The sequence below is a fragment of the Stenella coeruleoalba genome, assembly GCF_951394435.1.
Source record: "Stenella coeruleoalba genome assembly, chromosome: 12".
Taxonomy (NCBI): domain Eukaryota; kingdom Metazoa; phylum Chordata; class Mammalia; order Artiodactyla; family Delphinidae; genus Stenella; species Stenella coeruleoalba.
Window position 1 is genome coordinate 85,751,151 of NC_137158.1, and position 26,802 is coordinate 85,777,952.

At 43.5% G+C, this 26,802-nt stretch overlaps 1 long non-coding RNA gene across 1 annotated transcript in view; it reads left to right on the forward strand.

Annotated features, from left to right (window-relative positions):
* The window catches only part of LOC307195440, a 200,558-nt gene extending 176,919 nt beyond the window's left edge, over positions 1-23,639 (forward strand). Inside the window, exon 4 of the long non-coding RNA XR_013830839.1 lies at positions 23,629-23,639. This is a non-coding gene — a long non-coding RNA (uncharacterized lncRNA). The remainder of the gene's footprint in view (positions 1-23,628) is intronic.
* The last annotated feature ends 3,163 nt before the right edge of the window (positions 23,640-26,802 follow it).

Genomic DNA, 26,802 nt, shown 5'->3' on the forward strand with positions numbered 1-26,802 from the left:
TGGGAAAAGGGGTTTAAAAGAAAGTAATCCAGATTATGGACGTGAACTTCACCAATATACACTTTGCCAAGACATGGTGCTTCCCTCCTTCGCAGAGATTTTCCTTGAAGAGTTACATTTGTCCTTCATCTCAGTAGGAATAACTTATAGCCATTCATTTTCTTTTTTAAAAAAAATTTAGTTATTTAATTTATTTATTTTTGGCTGCGTTGGGTCTTCGTTGCTGCACGCAGGCTTTCTCTAGTTCCATCGAGCGGGGGCTACTCTTCGTTGCAGTGCGCGGGCTTCTCATTGCGGTGGCTTCTCTTGTTGCGGAGCACGGGCTCTAGGCTCTCGGACTTCAGTAGTTGTGGCACATGGGCTCAGTAGTTGTGGCTCACGGGCTCTAGGTGCGCAGTCTCAGTAGTTGTGGCACACAGGCTTAGTTGCTCCTTGGCATGTGGGATCTTCCCGGACCAGGGATTGAACCTGTGTCCCCTGCATTGGCAGGTGGATTCTTAACCATTGCACCACCAGGGAAATCCTGCCATTCATTTTCAATTGTATTTTCACATTTTGGTTTTTCTGCATTATTTTTGCGAGAAAATTAGCATACATGAGTTGCTAACCACGTAGGGAAATTTTAAGTCTTTTAAATTTTTTTCAGTATCAGTCATAACTTGATTATTAGTTTATAAAAATACTCCTTGGTTTTTATTTCTTCCCCTTTGGGCTCTCTTAGCTATATTTGAAAATGGACACATGATAAAGCCTAATAATAAAATTCTGAGCACAAATTTCTCTCCTGGCAACGTTCTTGAACCGTGATCATACTTTTGTAATGCTGTGTCCTAATAGCCCAGATGCCATTTCTAGCTTGTTAGTTGTTGAGTCCTCTTAACCTTGAACTGGCTTCAAGGCCTTCTCGGTCAGCACTAGGCAGACACAGCCCCCTGCTGGAAGTTCTGGGGACCAGATTTCCAATGGAAATGGGAGGGTCTCTCCCAAGAGCTGGGAGACCAGGAAGCTGGAATAGTACCAATGTTGTGAAAAAATGGATGGCATGCTTTTGACTAACAGCATGAGTTAATATCTCAGTGAATTTTTTTCAACAGCTCTTTGTTCTTCTGAAACTTTGGGTGATAAATGCAGAGAGCCTGATCTCTTTAAATCAGGGACTGTTTCTCAAATTAGTAATTCCTGAGAAATATTCTTTAGCTTGTTGATAGATATGCGGGAAGAAATGGTGTCCTATGCGCAAGTAAGTTTTGAAAATGAAGGATTAAATACAATCAAACATGATTCTTTGTTGCAGAACTTCTCAGAGCCTCTAATAAGAAAATATTTCAAACAACACACAGAGCTTTCCCTAAAATTGTTGGGCCGTGGACCTCTACATTGTAACATTTTTATTAATATTTTTCAAAGTGTTTCATAGAATATCAGTGTAGGAAATCTGTTGATGTTCCTCCCATTTTTTTTTTTTTTTTTGTGGTACGCGGGCCTCTCACTGCTGTGGCCTCTCCCGTTACGGAGCACAGGCTCCGGACGCGCAGGCTCAGCGGCCATGGCTCACGGGCCCAGCTGCTCCGCGGCATGTGGGATCCTCCCGGACCGGGGCACGAACCCGCGTCCCCTGCATCGGCAGGCGGACTCTCAACCACTGCGCCACCAGGGAAGCCCTCCTCCCATTTTTTATAAGAGTTCTGTTTTGAAGAATATTTTATTTCAATTTCATTCTAAGTTTTCCACAGTATATAAAGTTGAAGGCTATTTCTTATCAATATTTTTATTGTTGTTTTTAATGCTGACAGACCCAGTGCTTTGGACTTAGTGATTTATTTTAAAAAATTCATCTTGGGCCTAATTCATCTTGTGTCTTTGTTCAATGTTTGTGCTAGTCTTATCTAGGTTGAGGCCTAGGTTCATTTGTATTTTATAGAGATTATCTTTCCTTAGCTTCTATCTACGAGCTCTGTTTTAACAATTGGCAGTTTTAAAAAGTAAGACTTAAGAGTTGTAGGCAAATAAAGTATTAATTATATATTCGAAGAAAACATAGTGGTCTTACACAGGTATTATGAGAACAAACCCTTCTCGTAAAATCAAAAGGTGTTTGAAAAGGAAGGTTTTTTATTTTTATTAGGATTACATTGTTTTCTCTTAAAATCTTCTACTTTAAAAATATTCCTCTGGGATCATGTACAGATGCATAGCATTTTCTAACTGTGATTGAGTAAGAGGGATACTTACTAGAAAACATAAAATCTCATGAGAATTTTTTAATTTTGCAGGAGTTCCAGTTTGAAATATTTACAGGGTTCTAATTGTTCAGATTACATTTGAATAAACACGTGTTCTTATCGAATCCAGATTTTCTGTTTCTTGGAGGCTTGTTCCTAGCTATTTTATCACCTAAAATACTTAAACCCAGTAAACAGTTCTTAGCACAAAATCCAAGTGCCCTTCTATTCTGATTAGCTTCTAAGAGAGAACGCCCCGTGTTTCCCCCAGGGAATACGGGTCCGCTGGCAGAGCTTCAGCCTTGTTCTCGGGACGACCGCATCACGTGGAATCTCTTCTGTTTAATTTAGGCCACTGCAAAATGTGGCATAACATGGTCGGAATTATTAGGGTCATGCAGTGCTGACGGGATTGTTTCCATTCAGTACTTCGATTCTGTAAAGATTCTTGGCTTTAGGCAGAGAGCTGCTTTACTCAGGAGGGAGAGAAAATTAATTCTCCAGTTCGAAATCTTCCATCTCAATGCTGCATCCTAAAGTCGTTCATAAATTCTGCTCTAACCCTGCTGATTCTGGGTCAGACGACACCGGCTCCAGCTTCCTCCTCAGGAGATTTGGGCGGAGAGGAATGCACCGTCTGTCCTTCTGTGCCCGGAGGATTCCACCCAGAGCTCCCAGACGGGGCTGTTGGGACTTCCCAACTACTCCATGGAACCTCCTCCAGGGCTTTGCATCCTGACTCTTCAAAAAGTTTTCCTTCAGTGTGTTTCTCCTTTTAGAAAAATGCAATATACTAACATTTGATTTAAATCAAATGCATTACCATTTATTAGATAATTGCTTCCTGCCAGTGCAGAAATATTCTTTACTCTGAAAATGTATTTGATTCCTTCAAAGAGAAGGTCGCTGTAAATGTGATGGATACAAGAAAGAACAGAAAATTCTTTTTAGGCCCACAGCTGCTGTGAGCACCGAGGCACCACTGGCCTCTCCGTGCTGTGTCCTCGGAAATGCAAGGCATCGTCCCACAAGTACTTGAATGATGCCTGATACTCTTTACTCCTTCCAAGTAGAGTTCCCAGGCCAAAACCAGAATACCTGGCGATACTTGGGACATACGTAAACCAAAACATTACTCAACCTATCTGAAATTCGAACTTAACTGGCGTCTTATTTCTATCTGCTAAATCTAGCCACCCTAATTCCAAATTACTTAGAATCTTAAAAGACAGGGCACTGGATTTTCTAAAAATGACTTTTATTATGAGACAAGGAAAATAAGCAGTTCTTTTCATAGGTAACCAACCTAATTCTTCTCACTGCCACACTGTAGTTGGTTCACACAACCCGGCAGATACCTGGGTCTTTCTCTGCAGGATGGCACTGATGCTGTCAGCGGTTCTCCACTGCGGCCTCTTAAAGCCTAACCTCTCAGCTGTCACGTGAGGGTCTAGTGACCTGGTAACAGGACATCTCGTTCCAGGGGACGAGGCCTCCTCACCCTGGGGGCTCCGGCTCCCTGCCCCAGCCTCTCCCAGGCCCTCCTCCTGCAGGAAGCCTCCCAGACATGCTGCCCACACCCTCCTCCCTGCCCTGTGCTCTCCGAAGCCCCAGGTCTGCTCTGCTGACTGTGCATTCAGGGGCACTCACTCACTGCTGTGACTCACTTTTGTGCCCTCACCTTCCCAACCTTGCAAAGACCTCGGAAGCACGGTTTTGACTTTTTCTGGAATTACCCCATATTGTGCACTTAGCAAGTGTTTAGTAAATGCTTCCTGAATGAATAAGAATGCCATCCCTACAGAAGTTCAAGTCACACACTCGAGAGATTTAGCCCTACAACCTGACCAATATGTTCAAAAACCCACTTTTCCGTAAAATAACAGATCTTACCAATGGCTCTTGTAATAATCCCTGGGGAAGGGAGGGGGTGTGGTGGAAATTTATCAGCTTCTTTTAATACCAAAAAGATAATCCCCACAGCCTAAGCTTCATCCTGGCAATTATGTCAGTTCTTTGTTGTTCTGCTTTAGATTCTGTTTCCTGTGTTCTCAGTGAATGTCAGGAACTGAACTCGATCTTCTCCTTCTTTTGATCTAAACTCTCTCTCCCTTCTCTCTCTCTCTCCCTTCTCTCTCTCTCTCCCCCCTCACCTCGCCCTACCAGTATTAAAGGCTTTGCCTCAAGAGGCCCCTGTGTTTGCTACTATTTCTCCCTCCATTTAATCAAAACACTTTCTGGTTTCTCTTTCTCCCTATCTTGGAAGAGAGGAGAGAATTCTGACTTTAGAGTCAGAAAGTCTGAGTTCAAACCCTGCCTCTTACTCATTCTGGGGCTAAACTGATCCCAGCACCTTGTAGTGGTTTGGGATACAGAGTGGAGGGCTTGTGAGGATGAGTAAAGGGGCAGAGTCTGACCTCATCATACACTCAAGAGCCCGGTGTGTACATAAGTGAGTCAGCCCTTTGAGTGTTTTTCTTCCCTGCTTTTTAGAGACCTAAACACGGCACACTTCAAGACCCCCCCAGTGCCATTCACTAATGAGCCCAGGAGGGGGTTTTCTGTTGATTATCCCTCTATCACCTCCTTTTCCAGGGTTCATCTGAGGTCCATCTCATCAGAATAAATGTTTGGTTTCCCCAGCCTGCTCAGAGCTGGGTTATGGCTAATAAAATTGAGGCGCTGGTGGTCTCCTCTTCGGCATGTTTGAGGAGAGTCTGTATTTTGGGTAAGCAGATGCAGGTGCACCAATACCAGGTGCACCAATAAATAACATGCACCAATAAATACCATGAGACTTTCTTACAGTCGAGTTTCAGTTTTGGAGGAGGTGTATACATCTTGTCCCAAACGCTCACCTTGGATGCTAGGAAGTCACTCTGTTTTCACTGGAGAGGAGAGGACCGGAGAAATGATGCTAAAAGGTCCTGCTGCTGGGACTTTCTTTGCTCTGACAAATTTTTTAAATGTTAGAGCTGGTGTTTCTTAAGCACCAAGAAGTTGTCTTAAAAATTTAGAAAAAGGGGTGGTTACTTTTTCTTTTTAAACTGTAGTGGACACAATGCACGTTGTCGGTGAGAGCTGACCCTGCTAACCCTCACAACCGCCCTCAGAGGGTAAGCCCCCCTTATGGCAGGGGATCCCCTCCAAGACCCCAGTGGATGCCTGAAGCCATGGCATGGATAGAAGATTCATTCTGACTGTAGACCTTAGCAACCTCAGCATATGATTTTGTTTCTTTCCTTGTGAAGTATAGAACTTTCACCTTTTCCCTTAAAGGAAGCACTTTACAGCTTCTCTTTGGTGTATCCGAATGGCCAGCATCACTCCACTGGCGCTTTGGGGCCATTATTAAGTAAATAGTGTCACCTGAACACCAGCACTGTGATAGCTCAGCAGCCCATCTGATGACTGAGGGCTGCTGAGTGACTAACAAGGCGGGATGTGCCGGACGGAGGGATGTCATGTGTTGAGTAGGATGGAAAGAACATGTTTCATCAGGCTCCTTAGAAAGGCACACAATTTAAAACCTACAAATGATTTACTCTGGGAATTTTTAATTTAATATTTGCAGACCTCAGTTGACCCCTGGTAACTGAAACCGTAGAAATCAAAATCGTGGATGAGGGGGTAGCGATCGTACTTGCATTGTCCCCATTTTAGCAATGACGACTTCGAGGCTTAGGAACTATGTCAGTTATGGTTGCTGTATAACAAACCTCCCCAAATGTAGTTGCTTCAAACAGGGGCTGTTGATTGAGCCCATGATTCTGTGACCCAGCTGGGCAGCTCTGGGGAGGCCGTGCTCTGCAGTCTGGTCAGGATGGCCTCCTGCACCTGCCCAGGGTGGAGGCAGGGAGGCCGGGCCTCATCCGCATCTTCTAGTGGCGTGGCAGGAGGCATACAGGGCAGTGAGAGAGGAAGCTTTTCACGTCTCAGCTGTGTCAACTCTTTTTTTTTAATTTTTGAGTTTTATTTTATTTGGTTTTTTATACAGCAGGTTCTTAGTAGTTATCTATTTTATACATATTAGTGTATATGTCAATCCCAATCTCCCAATTCATCCTACCACCATCCCCATCCCCCCACCACTTTCCCCCCTTGGTGTCGCTCTTGTTACTGTACCATTGGCCGTGGCCAAGCCCAGGGTCAGTGAGAGGGAGCCCTAGCCAGGGAGGTGGAGAAAGGGAGACAGGACCAACTGGGGGTCTCGACTACAATAGCCTAGCACAGAGAAGTTAAGTAACTTGACTGAAATAACACAGCTCACATGAGGAGGACCTGGGATTTGAACTCAGACACCTCCCTGGACCTGAGTCACAGGCGGGCAGAACACAGACCTAGTGGTTCTGCTTCCAGTTACTTGATTCCTATTCTCGCTCTCAGAAATGAAGGTGAAAAGCTAGCCTCCTGGTGTGAGAAGCAAATGCTCGGGTAAAAGTTCAAGACCCTTGCTGTATCACAGCTCACCTTGGCCGAATCAGCTTCCAGAAGCCCTGCATCTCCTGCTGGCTTGACTATGCAAGCGAGATCCCCCCGCCAGCTCGAGTTTATGGTGAATTGTCCTTTGCTTTGCTCTCCCTTCCCTTGAGCTCTCTCTCCGAAAACAGGATCGTGTGGCCCAAATGCAAAATCAAGTTTCTGAGTGCCCTGCCCGCCACCCTTACATTGCTGGCATGTCTCTCGATGTGTCCTCTCCGCTAACAAACTCGTCACCTTGACTTTGGTGTGGAAAAGAGGCTCCCTTCCAGAGTGGCTTTGGAATTCTCGCAATGACCACACTGACGTCCCTGCCCTTGAAGGGTGGTGTGTGAAACCGGCGTGCTGTGCACATCAGCTCCTTTCTAGAGGATGAGGCTGGGCATCTGATAGGTTACCTTAATTACACCATTTCCCTCTCACTGTCTGCATTTCCAAAATCTAATTATAGTGCATGTGACACCCCGTGCACAGCCAGAGCCAGAGATTCATGCAAAGTCACAGCGGGACAGCGAGCTCCCTGGAGCAGCTACAGGGCTCTGCACACAGTCTTCCAGGATGCGACGCTGACTCCGATCCTTCCATCATGGTTCTAGTGCATGGGGGGACCGTCTCTGGATCTGATTTATCTCTCACCGGGCGGCGGCGCCTGTTCCTGTCCCTTCCAGTGGGACACATCTTTCTGCAATTTGACATTTTAACCTTGAAGCTCAGCATCTATTTGGAAGGTCTACCCTTCTGATAATGGCCCACTTCGTTCTAGGTACCACTCCTCTGGAAGCAGGTACTGGAGCCTGCTAGGCGCTGTCAGCCTGTGAGGACAGGCTTAGCTGCTCTCCTGGGTGTGTTATGTCTGCCCAGATAAGAGATGTCATAGGTCAGCATCTGATCCCACAGAGCTGTTTCCCTCAGATGTGGAGGCCTTGTCAGACCTTAGAAGGGTTTTGAAGACCAGCCGCTAAACCTATTAAAAATTCTTCACTGACTGAGATTTCAACACAAAAGCAATCCTCCCACCTGGCTGGGTCTTTGCTTCATCACTGGGGAGAGAGATTTGCTTTACAGGGAAACATGTGAGAGGGGGCCTGTGAGAAAGGCAGGAGGGAGGGCAACTTCAGTTAAAAACCAGGCCTCAAATCACAGGTGTGTAGAAGCTCTTGGAAAGTGGCAACCAACACAGCAAGCAGGGGGCAAGCATCCCGAGTCTTTGGTTGGCGACTAGAGTGGACCGCGGTTCTAGGTGCAAGGCCTAGACTCCGAAAGCAGAACAGAAACTACAGGCATCTCCCATAAAGCCAAGAAGTCCAGTGTACGTGGGTCTCGTTGGGCGTCTCCCCCTGGCTGGTGCTCAGGCACTCAGGGCTGCAGGGGGGCATTCCCTGTAGCCTCCAGAGTCACCTCGGTGGAGCCTGACCTGTGAGCCGTGCAGGGAAACCAGTTCGGGGCTGATGGAAACCTGATCAGGGATTTTTGGAGCTGCCACGGCCTCAGGAGGAGCCAAAACCATAACTGCCTAAGCTGCCCGGTGGGCGGGGGCAGCAACGGACCCAGCCTGGGGTCCTGGGGCCGGGAGTCCTGCAGCTTCCAGAAGCCCCGCTCAGCCCTGGCGAGGCACCCCCTGGGGGTCAGCCACAGGCGCCCAGTGTCTCCCCATTCGCAAGGCTGTCTTCACCAAGGGCAGGGGGTCAGGGACTCTGTCACAGAGAGGATTGTAGTCCCCGACTACAAATGACAGCACCAGAAGCACAGATCCATGGAGAGAGGTGTGTGGCCTGGGGATGGGGCCGTGCAGGTAGAGGAGAGACTCCGGTCCAGAGAGCCCTTTGCTAGGACGGCCATCTTCCCATGGAGGCCCCAGCAGACACACGGTGCCCCCCTCATCCCCCAACCCCAGCTTCATGGGGAGACCAGAGGTGAGGAGGGCTGATGGTGTCTTGGCACTCCCCTTAGTTTTCTGTCTCAAGTTCAGAGGCAACATTACAACTTATTGTGTAGAAAACGAGCATCCTCAAGAATGAATCGATGAGCATTCTGTATGATTGTAGCTGACCATGTAAATGAGCGTGAATAGTAACAGGAAAAGAGAGGGATCAGGGCTCCTTCTTGCCTGGGTCTGAGATGTGGGCGACAGTGTTGTCATGACGGTGGGACACTTATTCTTGGTGACAGTGTCAAAACCAGGGAGACAACAGCCCGCCAGGCTGGCAGGAAACTATTGCTTTGTCAACAAAGCAAATATGATTCCAAGGTTGTCAAGAGAGAAAAAACGCCAGGTCCTTTTATGTCACTTTTAATATAATGGTACTTTAATAACTCTGACATCTCCTTAGATCATTCTGGAATTTTAAGACTTCAATGTGGGGTCACTAAGCCACCTTTGGACGTTTCTAAAAAAACTATTTAAGAGTAATATTTAGAGTTCGCGTGTGTGTGTGCGCGTGTGCATGTATTGTGTGCACGTGTGTGAATGTGTGTGTGTGTATTCCTGTGTGTGCACATGCATGCATGCTTGTGTGTGTGTGTGTGTGTGTGTGTGTGTGTGTGTGTATTTACTGCTTTGGATTGTACGACTTTCAAACTGGCTGTTACAGGTGAGAAGGGTTTGTGTTTTATAAACACTACAGCAGCCATGAGTGGTTAATGCTTTTCTTCATCCAAATTGAAGTTTCCCCTCAGAAGTCTCAGGAGGAACTCAGATCATTTTTTACGACTGACCTAAAGGTATCCAAATTATTTTCAACTGAAAGGGCATCCAAGATTTTCAAGTACCCCGCCACCCGTGAGGACCCAGTGCACAGATTAGCAGGGCAGGATTGCTGGGTAGGGCTGGAAGATGTCTCAAAGAGGAGAAGAAGTAAACATCGTTTCAACCACTGGCTGCCAGGGGGGCCTAGGTGACATCTCTAGATGGCTTCGCTGAGACGTACAGCTGATTAGATATTAAGGTCAGGTCCTGGGAAATCAAGGTCATGCCACATCGCATTTTCCTCAAACAGCTGGGCCCAGATAAGTGAAGCAGTGGGAGATAGAGCCCAACAGATAAGGTGGCTGTTTTTAACAATCTTAAAATATTGTTCCAGCCAGGAAGGGCCTGATGAGATCAAAGCCTTTGGAATTATTTAACTAGCGCTGAACTTTCTTTTGTCCTTCACGTTCCCCGAATCTTCCCATTGCTCTCACCTCTTGTTCGCCACACACACACACACACACACACACACACACACACACACGCACACACACACACACACACACACACACAGAGGCACCCACAGGTCCTCCGTCGTTTTCCAAGATATGCTGTTATACGGATAGGTTTTTGAATGTGAATGAAGGAAACACTCATGATTTTTTTTTCCATCCTCAGACTGGGTTGATTTATGGCCTGGATTACTGGAAACAATAATTCTTTGCTCTTTATGATGCTTTGGAGAAAGGTGCAGTAGCCTGCAGTCGGAACAGCGTGATTTCAACTAGGTTTTTAACAAAAAGGTCTCTCCGGTGAGGGTTGCTGTGAATTGGACAGCTTCTGTAACAGAGCAGTTAATAAGACACCAGCACATTAATCATGTGACAGCTATTGGGTTGAGCAGGGAAAAGCACTGGCTTTGGAAAACAGCATTTTATGTTACTGCTGTGTGGAAAGAGGTTGGCCGAACACACTGTTTTTAACCCATAGTAAACAGTTGCATTGGGTTGGTCATTTTTACAGACATCTTTTCACTTTTCTCAGATGTTCAATAAACCTAATGAAGTCATTGATCCTTTCTCTTATCTTCTCTCTTTATGTCACTTTCCAAAGCCAGACACATGTGGAGGAGGAAGTCAGTTGTCTAGTAATTCTGGAAAAACTGCCAAGAAGTTATTCTGAAATTTTCTGGACAACGCATCAGCTCATCTACTTTACCATCTAGAACTGGCCACTCCACACTTTTTGCAGTGAGGGAAGCAGCAAACCCAAACACGTGATTTGCCAGTGAAATTGGTAACTCCTCTTACCTGAGGAGGAATTTGTCCTGTAGAATTTGACGTCTAGAAACATACTGGAATTTCTGTTCTTTGGACCCATAAACATTTGTGGTATAAAGCTTAAGAAGTAAAATGAAAGTGAGTTCATGAATTCGTTTATAGAAAACAACAGTTATCTGTGTGAATGTTGTAGGAAACAAAACTAGCACATTTTGAAATCAAGCAGTGATTAACTTTTGTTTCACTCATTTATAGGGCATTTCATTAGTGGATTTATTGGACAATTACCATCTACAAGAGGCTACAAAGGTGCAGTGGAAATAAACCACACCTTTTGTTCTGAAGGAGAGGAAAGTGTGATCATTACTTTAAAGAGTCAGGATTTAGGGTATTAAAATCATGGCTGCTGGAACCAGAACAGCCCAGTTTCAAATTTTGGTTCCAAACCTTTCTAGCTGTTTAGTCTTAGGCAAATTATTACATAATCTCTCTGTGCCCTAGTTTCCTTGCTGTTAAAATGTGCATAATAATAGACCTTGATTCATAGAATTGCCATGAGAATTAAAAGACCTATGACAATGAATTCATTAAAAACAAACGAACAAACCCAAAACAATGCCTTTCACATAGTGAACTCTCAGGATGTAAATTTAGGTATATCTCTATTATAGATTATTATGTATTAATTAAAGATGATGGCATAGTTGTTGACTTAGACCACAGGAAAATGTTCATGATATATTGTTAAAGGGAAAAGGCTACAGAATAGTTTTTAAAAAACATATTGTGCAAATTCCTAACAAAGTGTGATTTGAAAGGAGTTACACAACAATAAATGTTTTAGTTGTCTATCAGGCTGGAAAAAATTTAAAGAATAAAGTCAATACCCAATGTTGGCCATGGGATGAGAATCAGGCCCACTCCTGCATGGTTGGTGGAAGAATACATTAGTGTATCTTTTCTGGAGAATAACTGGAAATGCCTAGCAAATGTCTTAATATTTGGTTTTGGCCTTTCAATCCCACTTCTTCAAATTTATGCTAAGAAAATAATCATCAATATATAAAAAGATGCATCTATGCAATAGAATACTATAGCACAAGAAAAATGAGCAAACTGCAGTTACATGTGATAACATAAATGAATCTCAAAATTGTAAAATTTGGTGAGAGAAGTCAGGCAAAAGAATACACTGTCCATAGAATTAAAATACATTATCATTAAACACAATTAGATAAACACATTAATAACATACTTAAACATTTTAATTATTATAATAAAATTATTATGTTATTATATAATACTACTATTATACATTAAAAACTCACTGTATGTCTCATAAAGTTCAAAAGCAGTCAAAATTAATCCAGGGTATTAGTAGTTATCTTTGAAGAGGAGAGAGATGATAGTGGTGGAAAAACGACAAGAGGAAGATCTGAAATCTGCTAATATTCTGTTTCTTGATCTAAGCAGTGGTTACGAAGGTATACTGTTTATACGAAAAGGGAAACATCATTACTGTTCATTAATCGTGGTCTGCTTAAGGACATTTTTATAGCCATATTTTATTACTTTGTATTAAATTAATAAATGTATCAACATGGAAATTTCTAGATTGATTAATTGTATATTTATCAATATAGAAATATATTAATGATATAGTAGGCAGAAAACGTATTATACAACACACGTATAATACAGAGATGATCTCATTTTATTATAAAAACAATAAACCACTTATATGTAAACACAGGCATAACGTACTCTGGAAAGGGTTGCAAAAATAGGTCAGAGATTTTCTTCAGATAGTGGAAGCAGAGGTGATGCTTACTTTTGTTTTTATTTTCAGTATTTTCTGAATGTTTTGCAAAGATCCCATAGTAGAAACAGAAAAAAAGCTCCTCTCCTTCCTCTCCAGGCCAAGCCACTGGCATCTCATGCACACCTCTGTTGTCACCGTTGTCCCCGCCCCTCAAGGATGCCCAAGTCATCTCCAAGCCCTGACTCATACTGTCTCTTGTGTGAACTCAGGGCTCCCCCCGCCGCACCCGCAGTCAGCTTGCATCTCCTCGGCACAGCCTGGCTGTGCATCCTCTTCCATGCCTGGTCCTCGCAGAGTCCTGTCTTCTGTTCCCCACCTACTCACCCTGGTGCCTCGTGTGCACTGTCCCCTACATAAATGTCCCCTCCTCACATCGCACGGTTGCCTCATCAAGGCCTCCAGTCGAATATCACTATTCTCACCTGTTGCCTGCTCTCTTTTTCCTCCAAGACACTTACTGGTGTCTAGATAAAACTTCATAGTTTTATCTTTAGTTAGGAGTTAACTTTTAAATGCTTGCCTGATGTGTGCCTCTTCCTTCAGACCCTACGTTTCTTTGGGGTTGGCGGGGGAGCGTGCCTGTTCTCTTCATCCTTATCTCCCCAGAGCTGAACTCATGCCAGTTACCCAGGAAATACACTGAATAAACAAAACCAAGAAAGGTATTTGAGAAAATAACCAGGAGCTTATTGAAATTAAAAATGAAACATCACCTTGTAATAGAAAAAAGAATGAAATAAAATACATTGCCATTAAATAATAGCAAAATAAATTATTGTTAAAATGATATTCTACAAAAATTTTTTATGACATGGAAATTGGTTTGTGATCTATTATTAAAAGAAGAAGGAGGTACAAAGGAAAGTGACGATGGGAGTCTATTTGTGTGAAAAATAGATGAACATATCTAGGCAGAGGGGGGTTTGGAAATAAATGTGCGCAAAGCATTCTCAGGAGCCATCTGTGTGTGATGAGATAGTGGATGCTTTTTAATTTTTTAAAGAAATTTGGCTTATCTTTCTTTTCTCAAGCATGCATTGCTATAGTAATGAAAAACAATGAATGTTATTTTTAATTAAAACTACTAAAGCACACTACTTTGTTGTGTGTTTACACAGCACGAAGCTGTAATCCATTCAGAAGACTGTTTCTTTCACCGCTCCTGTTGCGACCAAGGTATGTCAGGTAATTTGGAGCTCGCCTCCCAGCGGGTCTTGTCAAAGTTGCATTCCTAACCCTTGAGCCAGCACCAGAGCACCTTCACACCATGCTTCCTCCTGGCTCCACGGGGTGGGACTGCTCTGGTTTCTCAGGGCAACATTTAGCCCAGTTTCTGAGGAGATGCTCCACAGAATTCCATTTCTGGAGACGCCTTGGATTTCGCTGACATTTAAACCATTGTGAGCATTTCACCACCGCCCTGCAGCGAGATTCAGAGCTGGATACACATGGAGACAGAAGTGGAAGCACAGGCTGCTGCACTTCCACCTCCTGATGCCCAGATGTGCCTGGTGGTTGCCAGGTCCCCTGGGGCATAAGGCCCACAAGGGCAAGGACGTCCAGCTGTCTGGGTCTCATGCCATTTCCAGAAAAGGAACACTCCAGCGGCTGGACAGATGGGTGTACGTCGTACACTCAATTCACTCTTATGCATCAGGAAAAGGAAAGCTGAGAGGCAGAATCGAAGTCTTGTGTCGTGTAGAGGGGCACGTGAGGTAGGGGAGGGGGCCTAACTGCACAACATTCGGGGTCCCCATAGCAGTTCATGTCCTTACAGAGTGGCAATCTTCGCCTTCCAATGGCAAGGAGTTTATGTTGGAACAACCAGCCTGATGAAGCGGCACTGTGAAATATGGAGCACTTTTGTCGCTTTGAACCGATTACAATTTTATGTAGCTAAAGCCTCATAGGTAATTTTCTTAGAGTTTGAAAAAGCAAGTCACGTCCACTCGGTGGGCATTGCTTTATGCCGCCCCTCTGTTGCTCCTTTTGCTGGCGCCGTCACAGTCCTGTCTTCTGATGATCTCAGAGTTCCTTTAATTGCAGGGGGGATGTCTCCCCAAACACAGTCCTCGGCGGCAAGCTGCCCCGCTCACACATTCCAGGAATCCTCATTAGCTGGGAAAGATGGGACCATGTTTGCCTTCCACATTCCAGGCTGGGGGAGAACGCTCTTTTTCAGAGAGAGAGCGAGCCTGGCGTGTTTGTTTAGCGGCACCATCACCCCAGGCTGTTCAATAAAGCAAACACGCAGCCCCTGACTCGGGGTCAAGGCCTATGAGAGATGGCCTCATGGGCCCGTCTCCCTGGGCTTTGGTGTTGTCAGCATGTTCCAGCCTCCTGGTTACAAAAGGTATTTAGGAATACTGTGGATTGCTGAACTGCTTCTTACCGACCGGGGCAGAGATCTGTGAATACGCTGAGGAATGTCCAGTGACGAGATAAACCCACGGCTTGTTTCCGTGATGTTCCCAGGGCACTTAGGGACGATGCAACACTGTAAGTTATGAAAACCTTAAAACAAGACTTTTACTTATCTATGAAATGGGAAGATGTATTTCACAGATGCAGTATTCTAATTTACAGTACTCCCTGCAGTTTCTCTAGAAAACACATTCCACGTTTACACACTGGCTGATGAGTATTTGTCCTTTCCTTCTGGATCAGGTTCTATTCTGTCGTCCTTGGAGTATATTTCACTGATGTGTTTTTTGTGTGTGTGTGGTACGCGGGCCTCTCGCTGTTGCGGCCTCTCCCGTTGCGGAGCACAGGCTCCGGACGCGCAGGCTCAGCGGCCATGGCTCACGGGCCCAGCCGCTCCGCGGCATGTGGGATCTTCCCGGACCGGGGCACGAACCTGTGTCCCCTGCATCGGCAGGCGGACCCTCAACCACTGCACCACCAGGGAAGCCCAGGAATGAACTATTAATACACGCTATAACATGGATGACTGTCAAAATAATTACGCTGAGCAAAAGAAGTCAACCAAAAAAAGCATAATTCCAATTACATACAAAATTCTAGAAAATACAAACTAATCTATTGGCACAGAAAACAGATCAGTGTCCTGGAGAAAAAAGAGGGGCAAGAAGAAGAGGTTACAAAAGGTCACAAGACATCCACTGAGGAATAAGGAGCAAAATGTGGTCTATCCTTACAGTGGAATACGGTTCAGCCTTAAAAAGGAAGGAAATTCTGACTCTTGCTACAACATGGATGAACCTTGAGGTCATTATCCTAAGTGTGATAAGCCAGTCACAAAAGGACAAATACTGTGATTCCACTTTCATGAGGTCCTAGAGTCAAATTCATAAAGTGGAATAGTAGATGCCCGGGGCTGGAGAGGGCATGGGGAGTTATTGTTTAACAGGGACAGAGTTCCAGTGTGGGAAGATGAAAAAGTGCTGTGGATGGATGGTGGGGAGGATTGCACAACTATGTGAATGGCGCTGGATTGTACACTTAAAAATGGTTAAAATTGGCCTTCCCTGGTGGCGCAGTGGTCGAGAGTCCGCCTGCCGATGCAGGGGACGCGGGTTCATGCCCCGGTCCGGGAAGATCCCACATGCCGCAGAGCAGCTGGGCCCGTGAGCCATGGCCGCTGAGCCTGCGCGTCCGGAGCCTGGGCTCCGCAACGGGAGAGGCCTCAACAGCGAGAGGCCCGCGTACCGCAAAAAAAAAAAAGTATATATATATATATATATATATATATATATATATATATATATATATATATATATATATATATAAAGTTGGGACACTTTGTTTTAATCTGAAAGAAAATAATTTGGGAAGGAATTCTGGTTAAAGATGTGGGCCTGGAGTCAGAGGACTTGGGTTTCAATCCTGCTCCAACAACTTCTAACTGTGACCTTGAACAGCCCAGGATCCCCATTTCCTAACTTGGCTGTTAGGAAGGTTAAATGAGAGAGTAATATACAAAGTGCTTAGCACAGCGCCTGGCCTTTGGACTTAATGACCAACCTGTGTGGGATCTTCAGGGGTGCATCTTTCTCTCCTGGGTGCCGTGATAGCAGGGGTGCATCTTTCTCTCCTGGGTGCCGTGATAGCATTTTAGGCGTTCCCCTTCAATCTCAACTGCTGGCGTTGCTCTTCATCGTGCTGTATTGCTTGCATCAGAGCCCGGAGATCTTATTACCTTCCAGAGCCTCGATTTCCTCATCTGTACGACAACCATAATACAGTTGTCTCTCTTATTCAAGGTTTCCGTTACCTGCAGTCATAAGTTTTAAATTTCGAACCGTTCTGAGCAGCCTGATGAAACCTCACACTGTCCAGCGCTGTCCTGACCAGAACAGGAATCATTCCTTTGTTCAGTGTGTCCGGCCCCTGAGTCACTTAGTGGCTGCCCGTGTTATCAGATCAAGTGTCTCGGCATTGCAGTTCTTGGGTTCAAGTCACCTGTATTTTACTTAATAATGGCCCCAAAGTGAAGGGTAGTAATGCTGGCAATTCAGATATTCTCTTACTGTGCCTAATTTATAAATTAATCTTTATCGTACAGATGTACGTATGTATGTATGCACAGAAAAAACGTAGTATATATAGGGTTCGGTACTAGCCAAGGTTTCAGGCATCCCCTGGGGATCTGGGAGAGTAACTCTCCCTGTGGATAAGGTGGAGGGGTCTACTGTAATAGTATCTGATATGACTGTGGTGAGAATTAAATAAAGTTATATGTAAAACACTTAGAACAGAGACCTAGCATCATAAGTGCTAAGCATAACGATAATCCTGTTGTCTGTAGGTAAACCCTGCCTGGCATAGCACAAAGTTTGGTACTTGGCATAATTTCCCAAATAAACTATTGGTGACCCGACCCAGAGAATTAGAGCCAACGGATCTCCATTTCCTCGACTTGTTTCTCCTCTTTTTTTTTTTTTTAAATTGTCTATGAAAGAGATCAAACCAAAATAGCCAGGTAAGACAGCGCTCTATTTATTTAAATTCCAACAGAAAGAATAAGGGCTTGAAAATAAGTAGTGGGTGTGTGTTACATGTTTGATATTTAATCAATAGCAAAATGTTTATAGAGAGAGGACTGGTCCTGAAATCACTTGAAAATGCAACTAATTGTTCTAAAGGATTTGCAGAAGTACAAGCAGCCAGACACTTTGTGCTTTCTAGTTTTTCAGATGCCTTGTTGGTATAGTTTCTGTAATTCTGACAAAAGTGCTTTTAAAAACTCATTTGAATGTCTCTTTAACAGAGTAGGAGTTGCAAACACTCTAATAAATTTTTGCCACTTTCATATTTAAAAATAATATGCCCTCTAAACATTTACGTTCAAGATTTGTTTTTCCTTAGATGTGTAAATACCGCATAGCAATTTGCATCTCATGCATAAATCTCACTCTGCTGAATGCAAATATTCAGGAAAGTTTCTTGTTTCTCTTCCTTCTTTTCCTTGCTCATAGTTTAGTTGATTAATATTTCCAGAAAGATGAGGGGCCATTGGTGGTTAGAAAATGAATCTCTTGTTACTACTTTCTTGCAATCAAGAATAGGGAATTCAGAACCGAATAAGTAGTTCAGTCTTTTACAATACTAATACAAATAGTTCAAGCGTTAATATTTTCCCAGATGAATTCACTAAATGCGTCTTTTGTTAGTGACCTGTGTAGATGTTGCCTGTGTGGGGATTTATCCAGAAAGAATTTGCCCCTTGGATTTCTTACAGAACATTATCCCTGAAACTTAAATCAATTCTAATTTCCTGGAGCCCCAGAAAGAAGGCATTCATCCATGGTAGTAACCCTGATAGACTCAGGCTGCTTCCTGGGATCTCAGCTTATCATCACTTCAAGTCACCTAGACGTTGAGTTACAATAAGCTCCCCTCAGCCTTGCACTGACCATGTTGTCTGGTTAAACTGTGAGGCTTGTTTTATACTCTGAATTTCCCACACTGCTGGTTTCTCGCCTACTGATCGTTTGCTGGGTCTCAAAAGATGTCTCAGGAGAGTCTCACCCCCATTATAAAATGTGTCTAAAATATTTCATTGAGTCATCTGCCCTTGGTACCGCTAACTCTTTTCAGCAAATGTCTGGCAATGCTTTGAACAAAAGATGCTATTTGAAAATAAATTACAACATTCTCTACTTCTGCTGCTACTTATGTGAAATTTCCTGCTACCATTAGGAATTTGTCTCATTTACCCTTTAGTGTTTTCTTCATGTAAAATGTGTAGAATCTGGTATTCCAAAATTATGTATTTTTCACTGCTTTTCTTTTCTTTCTTTCTTTTTTTTTTTTTGCACTCATTCTCCAAGCAATTTAATAGGTATCCATTCCATCAAGCGCCTACTCTAACTCACCCAGTGCTAGGAAATGAGAAGCACGATGCAGGGGTCTGTTCTTCAGGAGAACACAGACTTCTGAGAAGGTATAAAATAGCTGGGTGACAATGCCAGGGAGTATACAGTGGAATCAAAGCCAGGGAGAGCTTTAAGATGCTGGAAAATGGAGAAGCGTGTGGGAAAGGAAATAATGAGAGAAAAATATTAACACTATTATTAGATAATATTGATAATAGAGAATAGTACTAACTACCAGATACTGTACTTTGTGTATGTTACCTTGCTGTCTGCCCACGTCACCTTTATGAACTAGGCATCGTTGTCACTACTCTATGGGTGAGACGTGGCTTCACGGAGGAGAGTGGGATTGAAAGTCATTTTGAAGAAGTCGAATTTGCAGAGCTGATGAAGAGGAAGAAGGCATTTCCTGGGAAAATGGAATCAGTGGCCCTGAGATTCAGGAGCTGTGACCGAGGAAAATGAGTCCAGACGGGCAAACAGATGAGTGTTAATTTGGGGGTGATGGGAGATGGGCTAGAGGTGGGAGTGGAGTCAGGCCAAGTGGGGCCTCACACAGCAGGCTTAGGAATCTGGATTTTGTCCTGTAAGCATGGAGCTTCTTGGGTGGTGTTTGGGTGATAACGGCCAAACAGAAGGTTGCTTGCAGCCATCCCGTGGGTCAGTGGTGTAGTAACTGAACTGAAGCATCATCTTCATCATTGAGTTAAGTTTTATTCGCTTCCTTTCAGGGTCTAGGTGTTTGATACTAAGTGCACTGGGTGTTAGTACTAAGTGCTCTAAAATTGACCCCAGTGTGGTGTTCCAATCCACCATCACTCTTTCTCGGAGCACTGACTCTGGTGGCTCCTCCCTCCCCTCCACACACCCATGCACATGTATGCACACAGGCGCACACACACACACACATCTTACTAAAAAAGTAGCAGCTGACAACCATGTTTGCGGTCTCTAATCTCAGCCCCTGACTGCAGGATTGAAACTATGCCAGTAAGATGATCTCACCCAAGTATTTGGAACTCAGATGTGGTGACTAACTGTTGGATGTTTTCTCTTCAAAGGGGATATTATAATCTTCAAGAGAGGCTTGGGTCAGGGGAAGATGGAAGGGGAGGGCAGGAAGAGAAGAAAACGTATACATACTGTACCTTATGAAATTACCACGTTTAAAGGTGAAACATGATTGACTCTTGGCACCGTTCTATCATTCACCCTAACATACGGTACATAGGCATGAGTGAAGCATGCCTGGCTTTAGGTCCTGAGGAATAGTCTGTATCATCTCTAACCAATTCCTCTTATATCTTAAACTGTCCTGAAGTGTTTTCTCTTCACTTGCCACCAGAAGGTCCTTGACGGAGACCAAAATTGCAGCCTCTGATGGCGATACTCGCTGTCAAAAGGAGGAAAGGAGCCTGGTGGCTTATTTACATCAGTAGCTCCACTCTCAAGGCAAGTTAGACAGATGTGAGCATTTACTGCTGGCCCCATGGAGAAGCCGTGGGGACGACTCATTTGGAGAACGCCCAGGTAGTTTGCTGCATACTAGTCTTCCTCTGGCTATACGTCTCCTTTCCCCGGGGTCAAGGGGGCAGGAGCCTCACTCTTTAATTCAAGAGCCTTTGCAGCGCGGCTCAGCCACCCCCGTGCAGCCCCGGGGGCCCACAGCTGCCTCTCATCTCCATCCTTGCTCTGGTGCCTGAGATTTGGCTTCCTTCCCAAGCCACGGGCTCCAAGTAACCTGCCTTTCTTCTTCTCATCTCAGCATAGCTAGTGTTTCTGTCTATTATCTCAGAGTCACACTCTGTGCCAGCTTACTAATCTAATTGCTGTCTTCTTAGATGACATATGTACATTTTTTTCACATTAAGAAATGTCTTTGAGTGACTGATGGTGAAAAATTCAAGCTGGCCACAGCCTTAGTTCCAGGGCAGCTGAAGAAATATTCTCAGTGGTGCCGATGTCTTGACTATCATACCTCAGAGGTGAGTGTCTGCTTTTTGTGATCTCAAAAATCTATACATATTTAATGAGCCATGGCATGAATTCATGTCATGTCAATTTCAAGATGCCATTACCTATGTGATTCCTTTCCTGCACCCAGCGATTGTGCCTCGGTCCTTGCAGTGTGATATGCCTATAAACGTCTCTCATGCCATCACAGGGGTCATAAAGGACATGGGCATTTTTTTCATAGAAAACATTTTGATGAGTGTTTTTGGGGGAAGATGGACGTTCACGCCAAGTGGAGGGAAGCCTTGAAAGACTGTTTGATTAAAGCAAGGATGATGCAGAGAAACGATGCTTATCATTGTAACTGGGGTGTTGCAACCGTTGTGCTGTCGTGTACGCAGAACAAAAGGAACTTCTATGGTCAATAAAATAAGTGAGGATAATAATTTTAGGAGGAAATAAAAAGTTGAGGCAGAGAGGGACAAGGTGAGAAGTTTGAGGCAGTTTGGCTGTAGTATGACCAAATCTGGGTTTGCATTTGCTTAAATTCAAGGGCTTACAGATAATTTTGGAAGACCTGTTGTTAAGGCATACAGTGCCTTCCTCTGGAAATAGGGAAAGGAGTGGGACCAGGGTAGAGACAAAGGGATTTACCTTCACCTGGAACGTTGTCTTCGTTTTCAAGGGGAGGTCATGTGGCTCTACGACTCATTTATTTTTTAAAGCACACATATAGAAGGACAAGTCTAAAAGTATATAAGACAATGCTATATTTATTCATTCGATTGATGGGAATTTGGGTGATTGTTATTATATTTGTAGTTTCCAAAAACAGTATTTTTATCAAAGGGATTTGGTGACTTTAAGGAAGTATCTGCGTTTGTCCAATCCAGGTTCCCCAAACTCAGCGCTAAATGTATCCTTGGAGGAAAGAGAGAAGCTGGGAGTGAATGAGATCAAGTTTTTGTTTATTTGAAAGAAGACTCTCTCCAAGTGCATTCAATCAGGGCTGACAGTAAATATTTATTCTGGTAGTTTGGAAAGGAGTTACATGTTTATAGGAAAGAGAAGAGCTGCTTGGGCTAAGTGCACACTCTGCTCCTCCTGGGGCATCCCACTCTGGGGGCACGTCGCTCTGGGTCAGCACGCCAATTAGCAAAAACCGCTGTTTGTAGATTGACACCACCCCGCTTGCAGGCAAATGGCCAAGGCTTAATTAAGTGGCCTGTGTAGTTTTGTCACATAAATCCAAACGTATCAGCTCGTGCTCCTGCTTTGGCTCCATTCGCGGTGCAGGCAAAGACAAGCTGCTGACTGTGGGCTTTGATGCTCCTTTGCCCCGACTAATTAGAGGAGGGCAGGCCAGTGGCTCTCCCCGCCTCTCTGCTTCCCAGCACATTTTACGGTGGGTGGACTTGGCCTTGTGCCTGCCTGTGGATGCATTAGACACTCAAGACCCTCCTCTAGTCTGCAGCGTTTTTCTACATCCATGATGGTCAAATGCCGCCCACACCCTTCTCCCTGAATCCTATGACTGCCCAGGGTTTCTCCATCCCCGTTCGTGGCCCTAACCCCACAGCATAGGCCTGACTGGTACCCCTTCTGAATGGTGGTCTCTGCTCCCTGCTGTATTTCCGCTGGTCCCAGGCCCTGGGGAACCGGGTGTGCTTCAGCCCATGCGTCTCCTGCTCAAGTACACTTTTTGGCCTGTAGGCTTAGAGCAGAAGAGTCCCATTCGCTCCACCTTGCGCTAGGAGAAAGGGGCCCCGTCCATGGATTTGCTCTTGCTGGGCTCCTGATGTCTGACTTAAACCTTAATGGTTCTGCTATGTCCCTGTCAGTCTTGGTCACTTGGTCCATTCTCTCGTGCGGTTCTCATCCTCGTCCTCAACCCGCTGTCCAGCATGTAACACGACATCCCTTTCTTCCCCTCTTTAGGAGGTGATCATGACAAAGATCTATTCATTGGTCCTGGTCATCACAGATTTTGTCACCGTAGCTCTGCAGATAGACTACAGAAAATACAGGGAGTAGAAAGAGTAAAATTCCTCTTCCTCTACCAGGAGGGCCGCAAAGCTGGAACGTGATCAAGGCTGATGACTTTTATGCGGGCTTAGGGTTATTGATTCTTCTTGCTACATACTAACAATAACAAAGTCATTTTTTCTTCTTGTGGCAACTAGAAATAATGCCCAATAAGAAGAAAGGCAAACGTGTATCTTTTTTCTCTTGCGTTTTTTAATTTCTAGATGATCTTAAAATTGGTTTTCTTAAAATACAGAGGGCAATTAGTCTTGTAAGGAGTAGGGGAAGACCTTATATTTTATAGGGAGTAATTTTCTTTTCAGGGAAGATTCCATGCATAATAATTTTTGGTTAGAGGTAACTTCTAGGAGGAAGATATCCTTGTTTCTGAATTTGAGTGTGCTACCATCAATAACACTGCAGTTTTATCCAAGGTTCCAAAGTTTTACTCTTATGACTCGTGAATTTCTGTGGTGTAAATGTAGGCTTTCCAGTTCTGAAAAAGATTCAGCTTATAGTTATTTTTTTTATTTTTTTGGGGGTACGCGGGCCTCTCACTGCTGTGGCCTCTCCCGTTGCGGAGCACAGGCTCCGGACGCGCAGGCTCAGCGGCCATGGCTCACGGGCCCAGCTGCTCCATGGCATGTGGGATCTTCCCGAACCGGGGCACGAACCCGTGTCCCCTGCATCGGCAGGAGGACTCTCAACCACTGCGCCACCAGGGAAGCCCAGCTTATAGTTCTTTATTAAGCACTTGGGAAATTAAAATATTCCTGATTCCAGGAATATTGAGAACGTGCAAACTGTTCCCTCTTCATTCCAGATGGTCATGGCCTATATCTTCCCTTCCTGGACAAATTTGGAGTCTTTGGTAGATGTGTGTTTGATGGACATCGAAAATCCCAGTTGTGGGTTTATAGGTGGTCCTTCTGAAAGAGAGAATATGAAAGGTATTTAAATTACTTTTGGTTTTGCTTTGTAAAACATGCTGCTTTAAAATTGCAGTACTTCATGTGAACTACGTGCAAGCCATGGCTTTGCAAAAACACTACACTTACGACACATGATATATTATCACTGAGATGCCCCAAGACAGGGCCTTATTAATATAGCATCAAGTTAAGGGTATAGGTTTGATGTGTTTTTGGATTAGCAACAGAAGGACCTGGGCTTCCAAGCAGCGATGGAAGCTTTGATGCCTCATTGAGCAAACTCCACCAAGCATTTGCTTTCTGTTTTCTAGCAAAGCAACTTTCTTTTGAACTGATGCAATTTTGCTTTTCTCCATCCACCATTGCAACTTATTCTGCTGATAACAGTATCCCTATGTCTTTTCAATGGATATATCTTCCATTTTTTGTTTGGTTTAATTGCAACTCATGCGTGTTAATTTTTGCTTTTTTCCTCTGAATTAGCGCCCCAAATTATAAGGGATTTGGGTGAGATTCTAATTCTTCTGTAGACAAAATATTCTTTAGAGAATTTGGCGGTGAGGCGCAAGTAGGATCTATTTGGTGATGGTTTCATTTCTACTGCTCACTTAGCCTCCTAGCCAATATTATCACTGTTATAAATACTATTCATTAATGGGGACCAGCACTGAACTAAGTGCTCTGCTGTATATGTTGTTAACCATGTTAATTCAACAGGGTTAGCCATATTTTTCCCTGAGAGGAACTTAATTCCCATCATTGCCTCGTCTTTCTCTTACTGGGAAAGTTTGCAGACATCTGCAAATTCCATAACCAAACTCTCTCTGTGCTCTCTGATGGGTAGTAATTACATTTTTGTGGGGTGGCAAGAGAGAACCTGTGAGAACTCAGGTGAATTATTTTTTTCTCTGCTGTGCTCTAGAATAACATCAGTGTTTTAATAACCACAACCTTTTTATGTGAGAGGTCCTTTGAGATGTGAAATTGGCAACAATAAAATAAGCTATCTTCTTTTTAACAATAATTGTACAGTAGATAATTGTACAGTAAAGAGGGGCCATAAAAATGTTGCCTGGTCATCACCATGATCCTGCCCATTGCTGTACTGTTCTCAGTCTCCATTTTGGCATCAATAACATTAATATCATGCCTTCATTTTGTTTTCCTTCTTTATGATAATCTCCAAGACTTGAGTGCCTAAAACCAAGCCTAATGGGTTGTCAAGAAGCCACAATAATGACATTTTATTCCATTATTATAATTTGTTTTCAGGAAGCATATTTTTAATTATTTGCATGAATAATGTCATTATGTATTCATGACAATACAATTCAGATAATTAATTTACATGACGGAAATTTCTTAACGATTTTGATGTCAATGTTAATAGCAACATCTGATAGTTGATCTGGGGATGTTGACATAAATTTAACTTTTAATATATTATTGCCAACACCACTGGCAGTATGAAATTACTTTGCAAAAAAAGAAAAACATATATCCATGGGGGAAGAATTTCAATGAAAAAAGAACGTGAACCTTCTCTGGGGTTTATGGGTCCAGAACAAAATATATGCATTCAGATGTGACAGATGACTTACTTGGACGCAGACTGGTGAAAATGAGCCTGTCGAAAGCTTGTAGCTTCCTATAAAAAGAGCTTGCTGTGAAAATATCGTGACTTGCGGGAAGAAGTGGATTTTGCAGTCACTTTTTTTGTTTGTTTTCATAATTTTTTCCTTAGCAATCTTTCAAACTGTTTTTGAAGCTTTTGGGTGCTACTTTTGTATTTTGTCTTTGATTGCTAATTTGAATTTTACTTAAAAATTTAATAGGGAAAATGATAGGCCATTGTTATTTTAACTTACAGAACAAAAAGCATTGGGTTATGTCCATGGAAAGGTCTGTTCTCATCCATTTTAGTCAGTCAATTAAGTGATTGAGGTGCTAAATCCATTACAAGAGAGTGGACCCTGTTAACTATATCATCTCCTTTTCAGGTAACTATGGAAAAGACACTCTTCAATTTACACCATGGGAGGGAATTTCATAGTCTCAGAGTATTCATCTTAGAGTCGAGAACGGTGAACGGCAAATGGACCCCTCATACTTATATTTATATATATAGGAATATATACATATTATATATAATATATAATGTTATATATACTTATATATGTATAATATACAATATATATACAGTATATATATATTATATAATAGATATAGTATTCATATATGATACATATACACACATATATATGTGTCTGTGTGTGTGCATGTTTCTGGTTTACATCTATTGGAATTTCATAGTTCTGCTATTTTTAAGGTGGAAAACATCCTAAAATCCTGATCAACCAGGTCCTTGGTGCTTGTCTAATGGAGCTGCTTTTCTGGGCTCACCCTTCCCCTACAAAGGAAGGCACCATCTTCCCTAGTGTGGCCTCGGCACCCTGTGAAATGCTCAGGGCTACATAATGGATGATGTCCTGCTGTCTTCTATTCATTTGAAGTAACTACCAGGGCTCTTAAGTTCTTTATAGAAATTAGTTTTCAAAATATCTGGAGTCTTGAATAAGGTAAGCATTGGGAAGTAATGAAAAAATTCCAGGTCAGCTATAATTTTAATTTGCATTTGGCCTTTGAAATGTAGTATATGGTTTCCATCATCTGAGATGGAAGAAACCGTCATCCCACGTCTGTTTGGTAGTTTGGTTATTTCAGGTCATCTGGGATGAGGAAAAGGTGAAGGGAAGTAGCCTACCGGCAGAAAACAGGTATTTTTCTCTGCCCAAACATTTTCCACCTCCTTGCCATCAATGACAGTTGGTGTCACCCATTAGCTCTGAGCTTAACTGGTTTTAGCTGTTTGTGTCTGACCAGTGGTTTTCCTAGGGTAGTGATTAGTATGCAGCAGATGTGAAATACAGACTTGGTCATCCTACTGCCGAAAGCTACTAAGCTCCTCACCTGGCCCTCTCTACATCAGTCTTTTACTGCTTATCAAACCCGGAAAGCATTCACTCTCACTCTCTTTACTTCTTTACCTTCTCCCTTTTTCACAT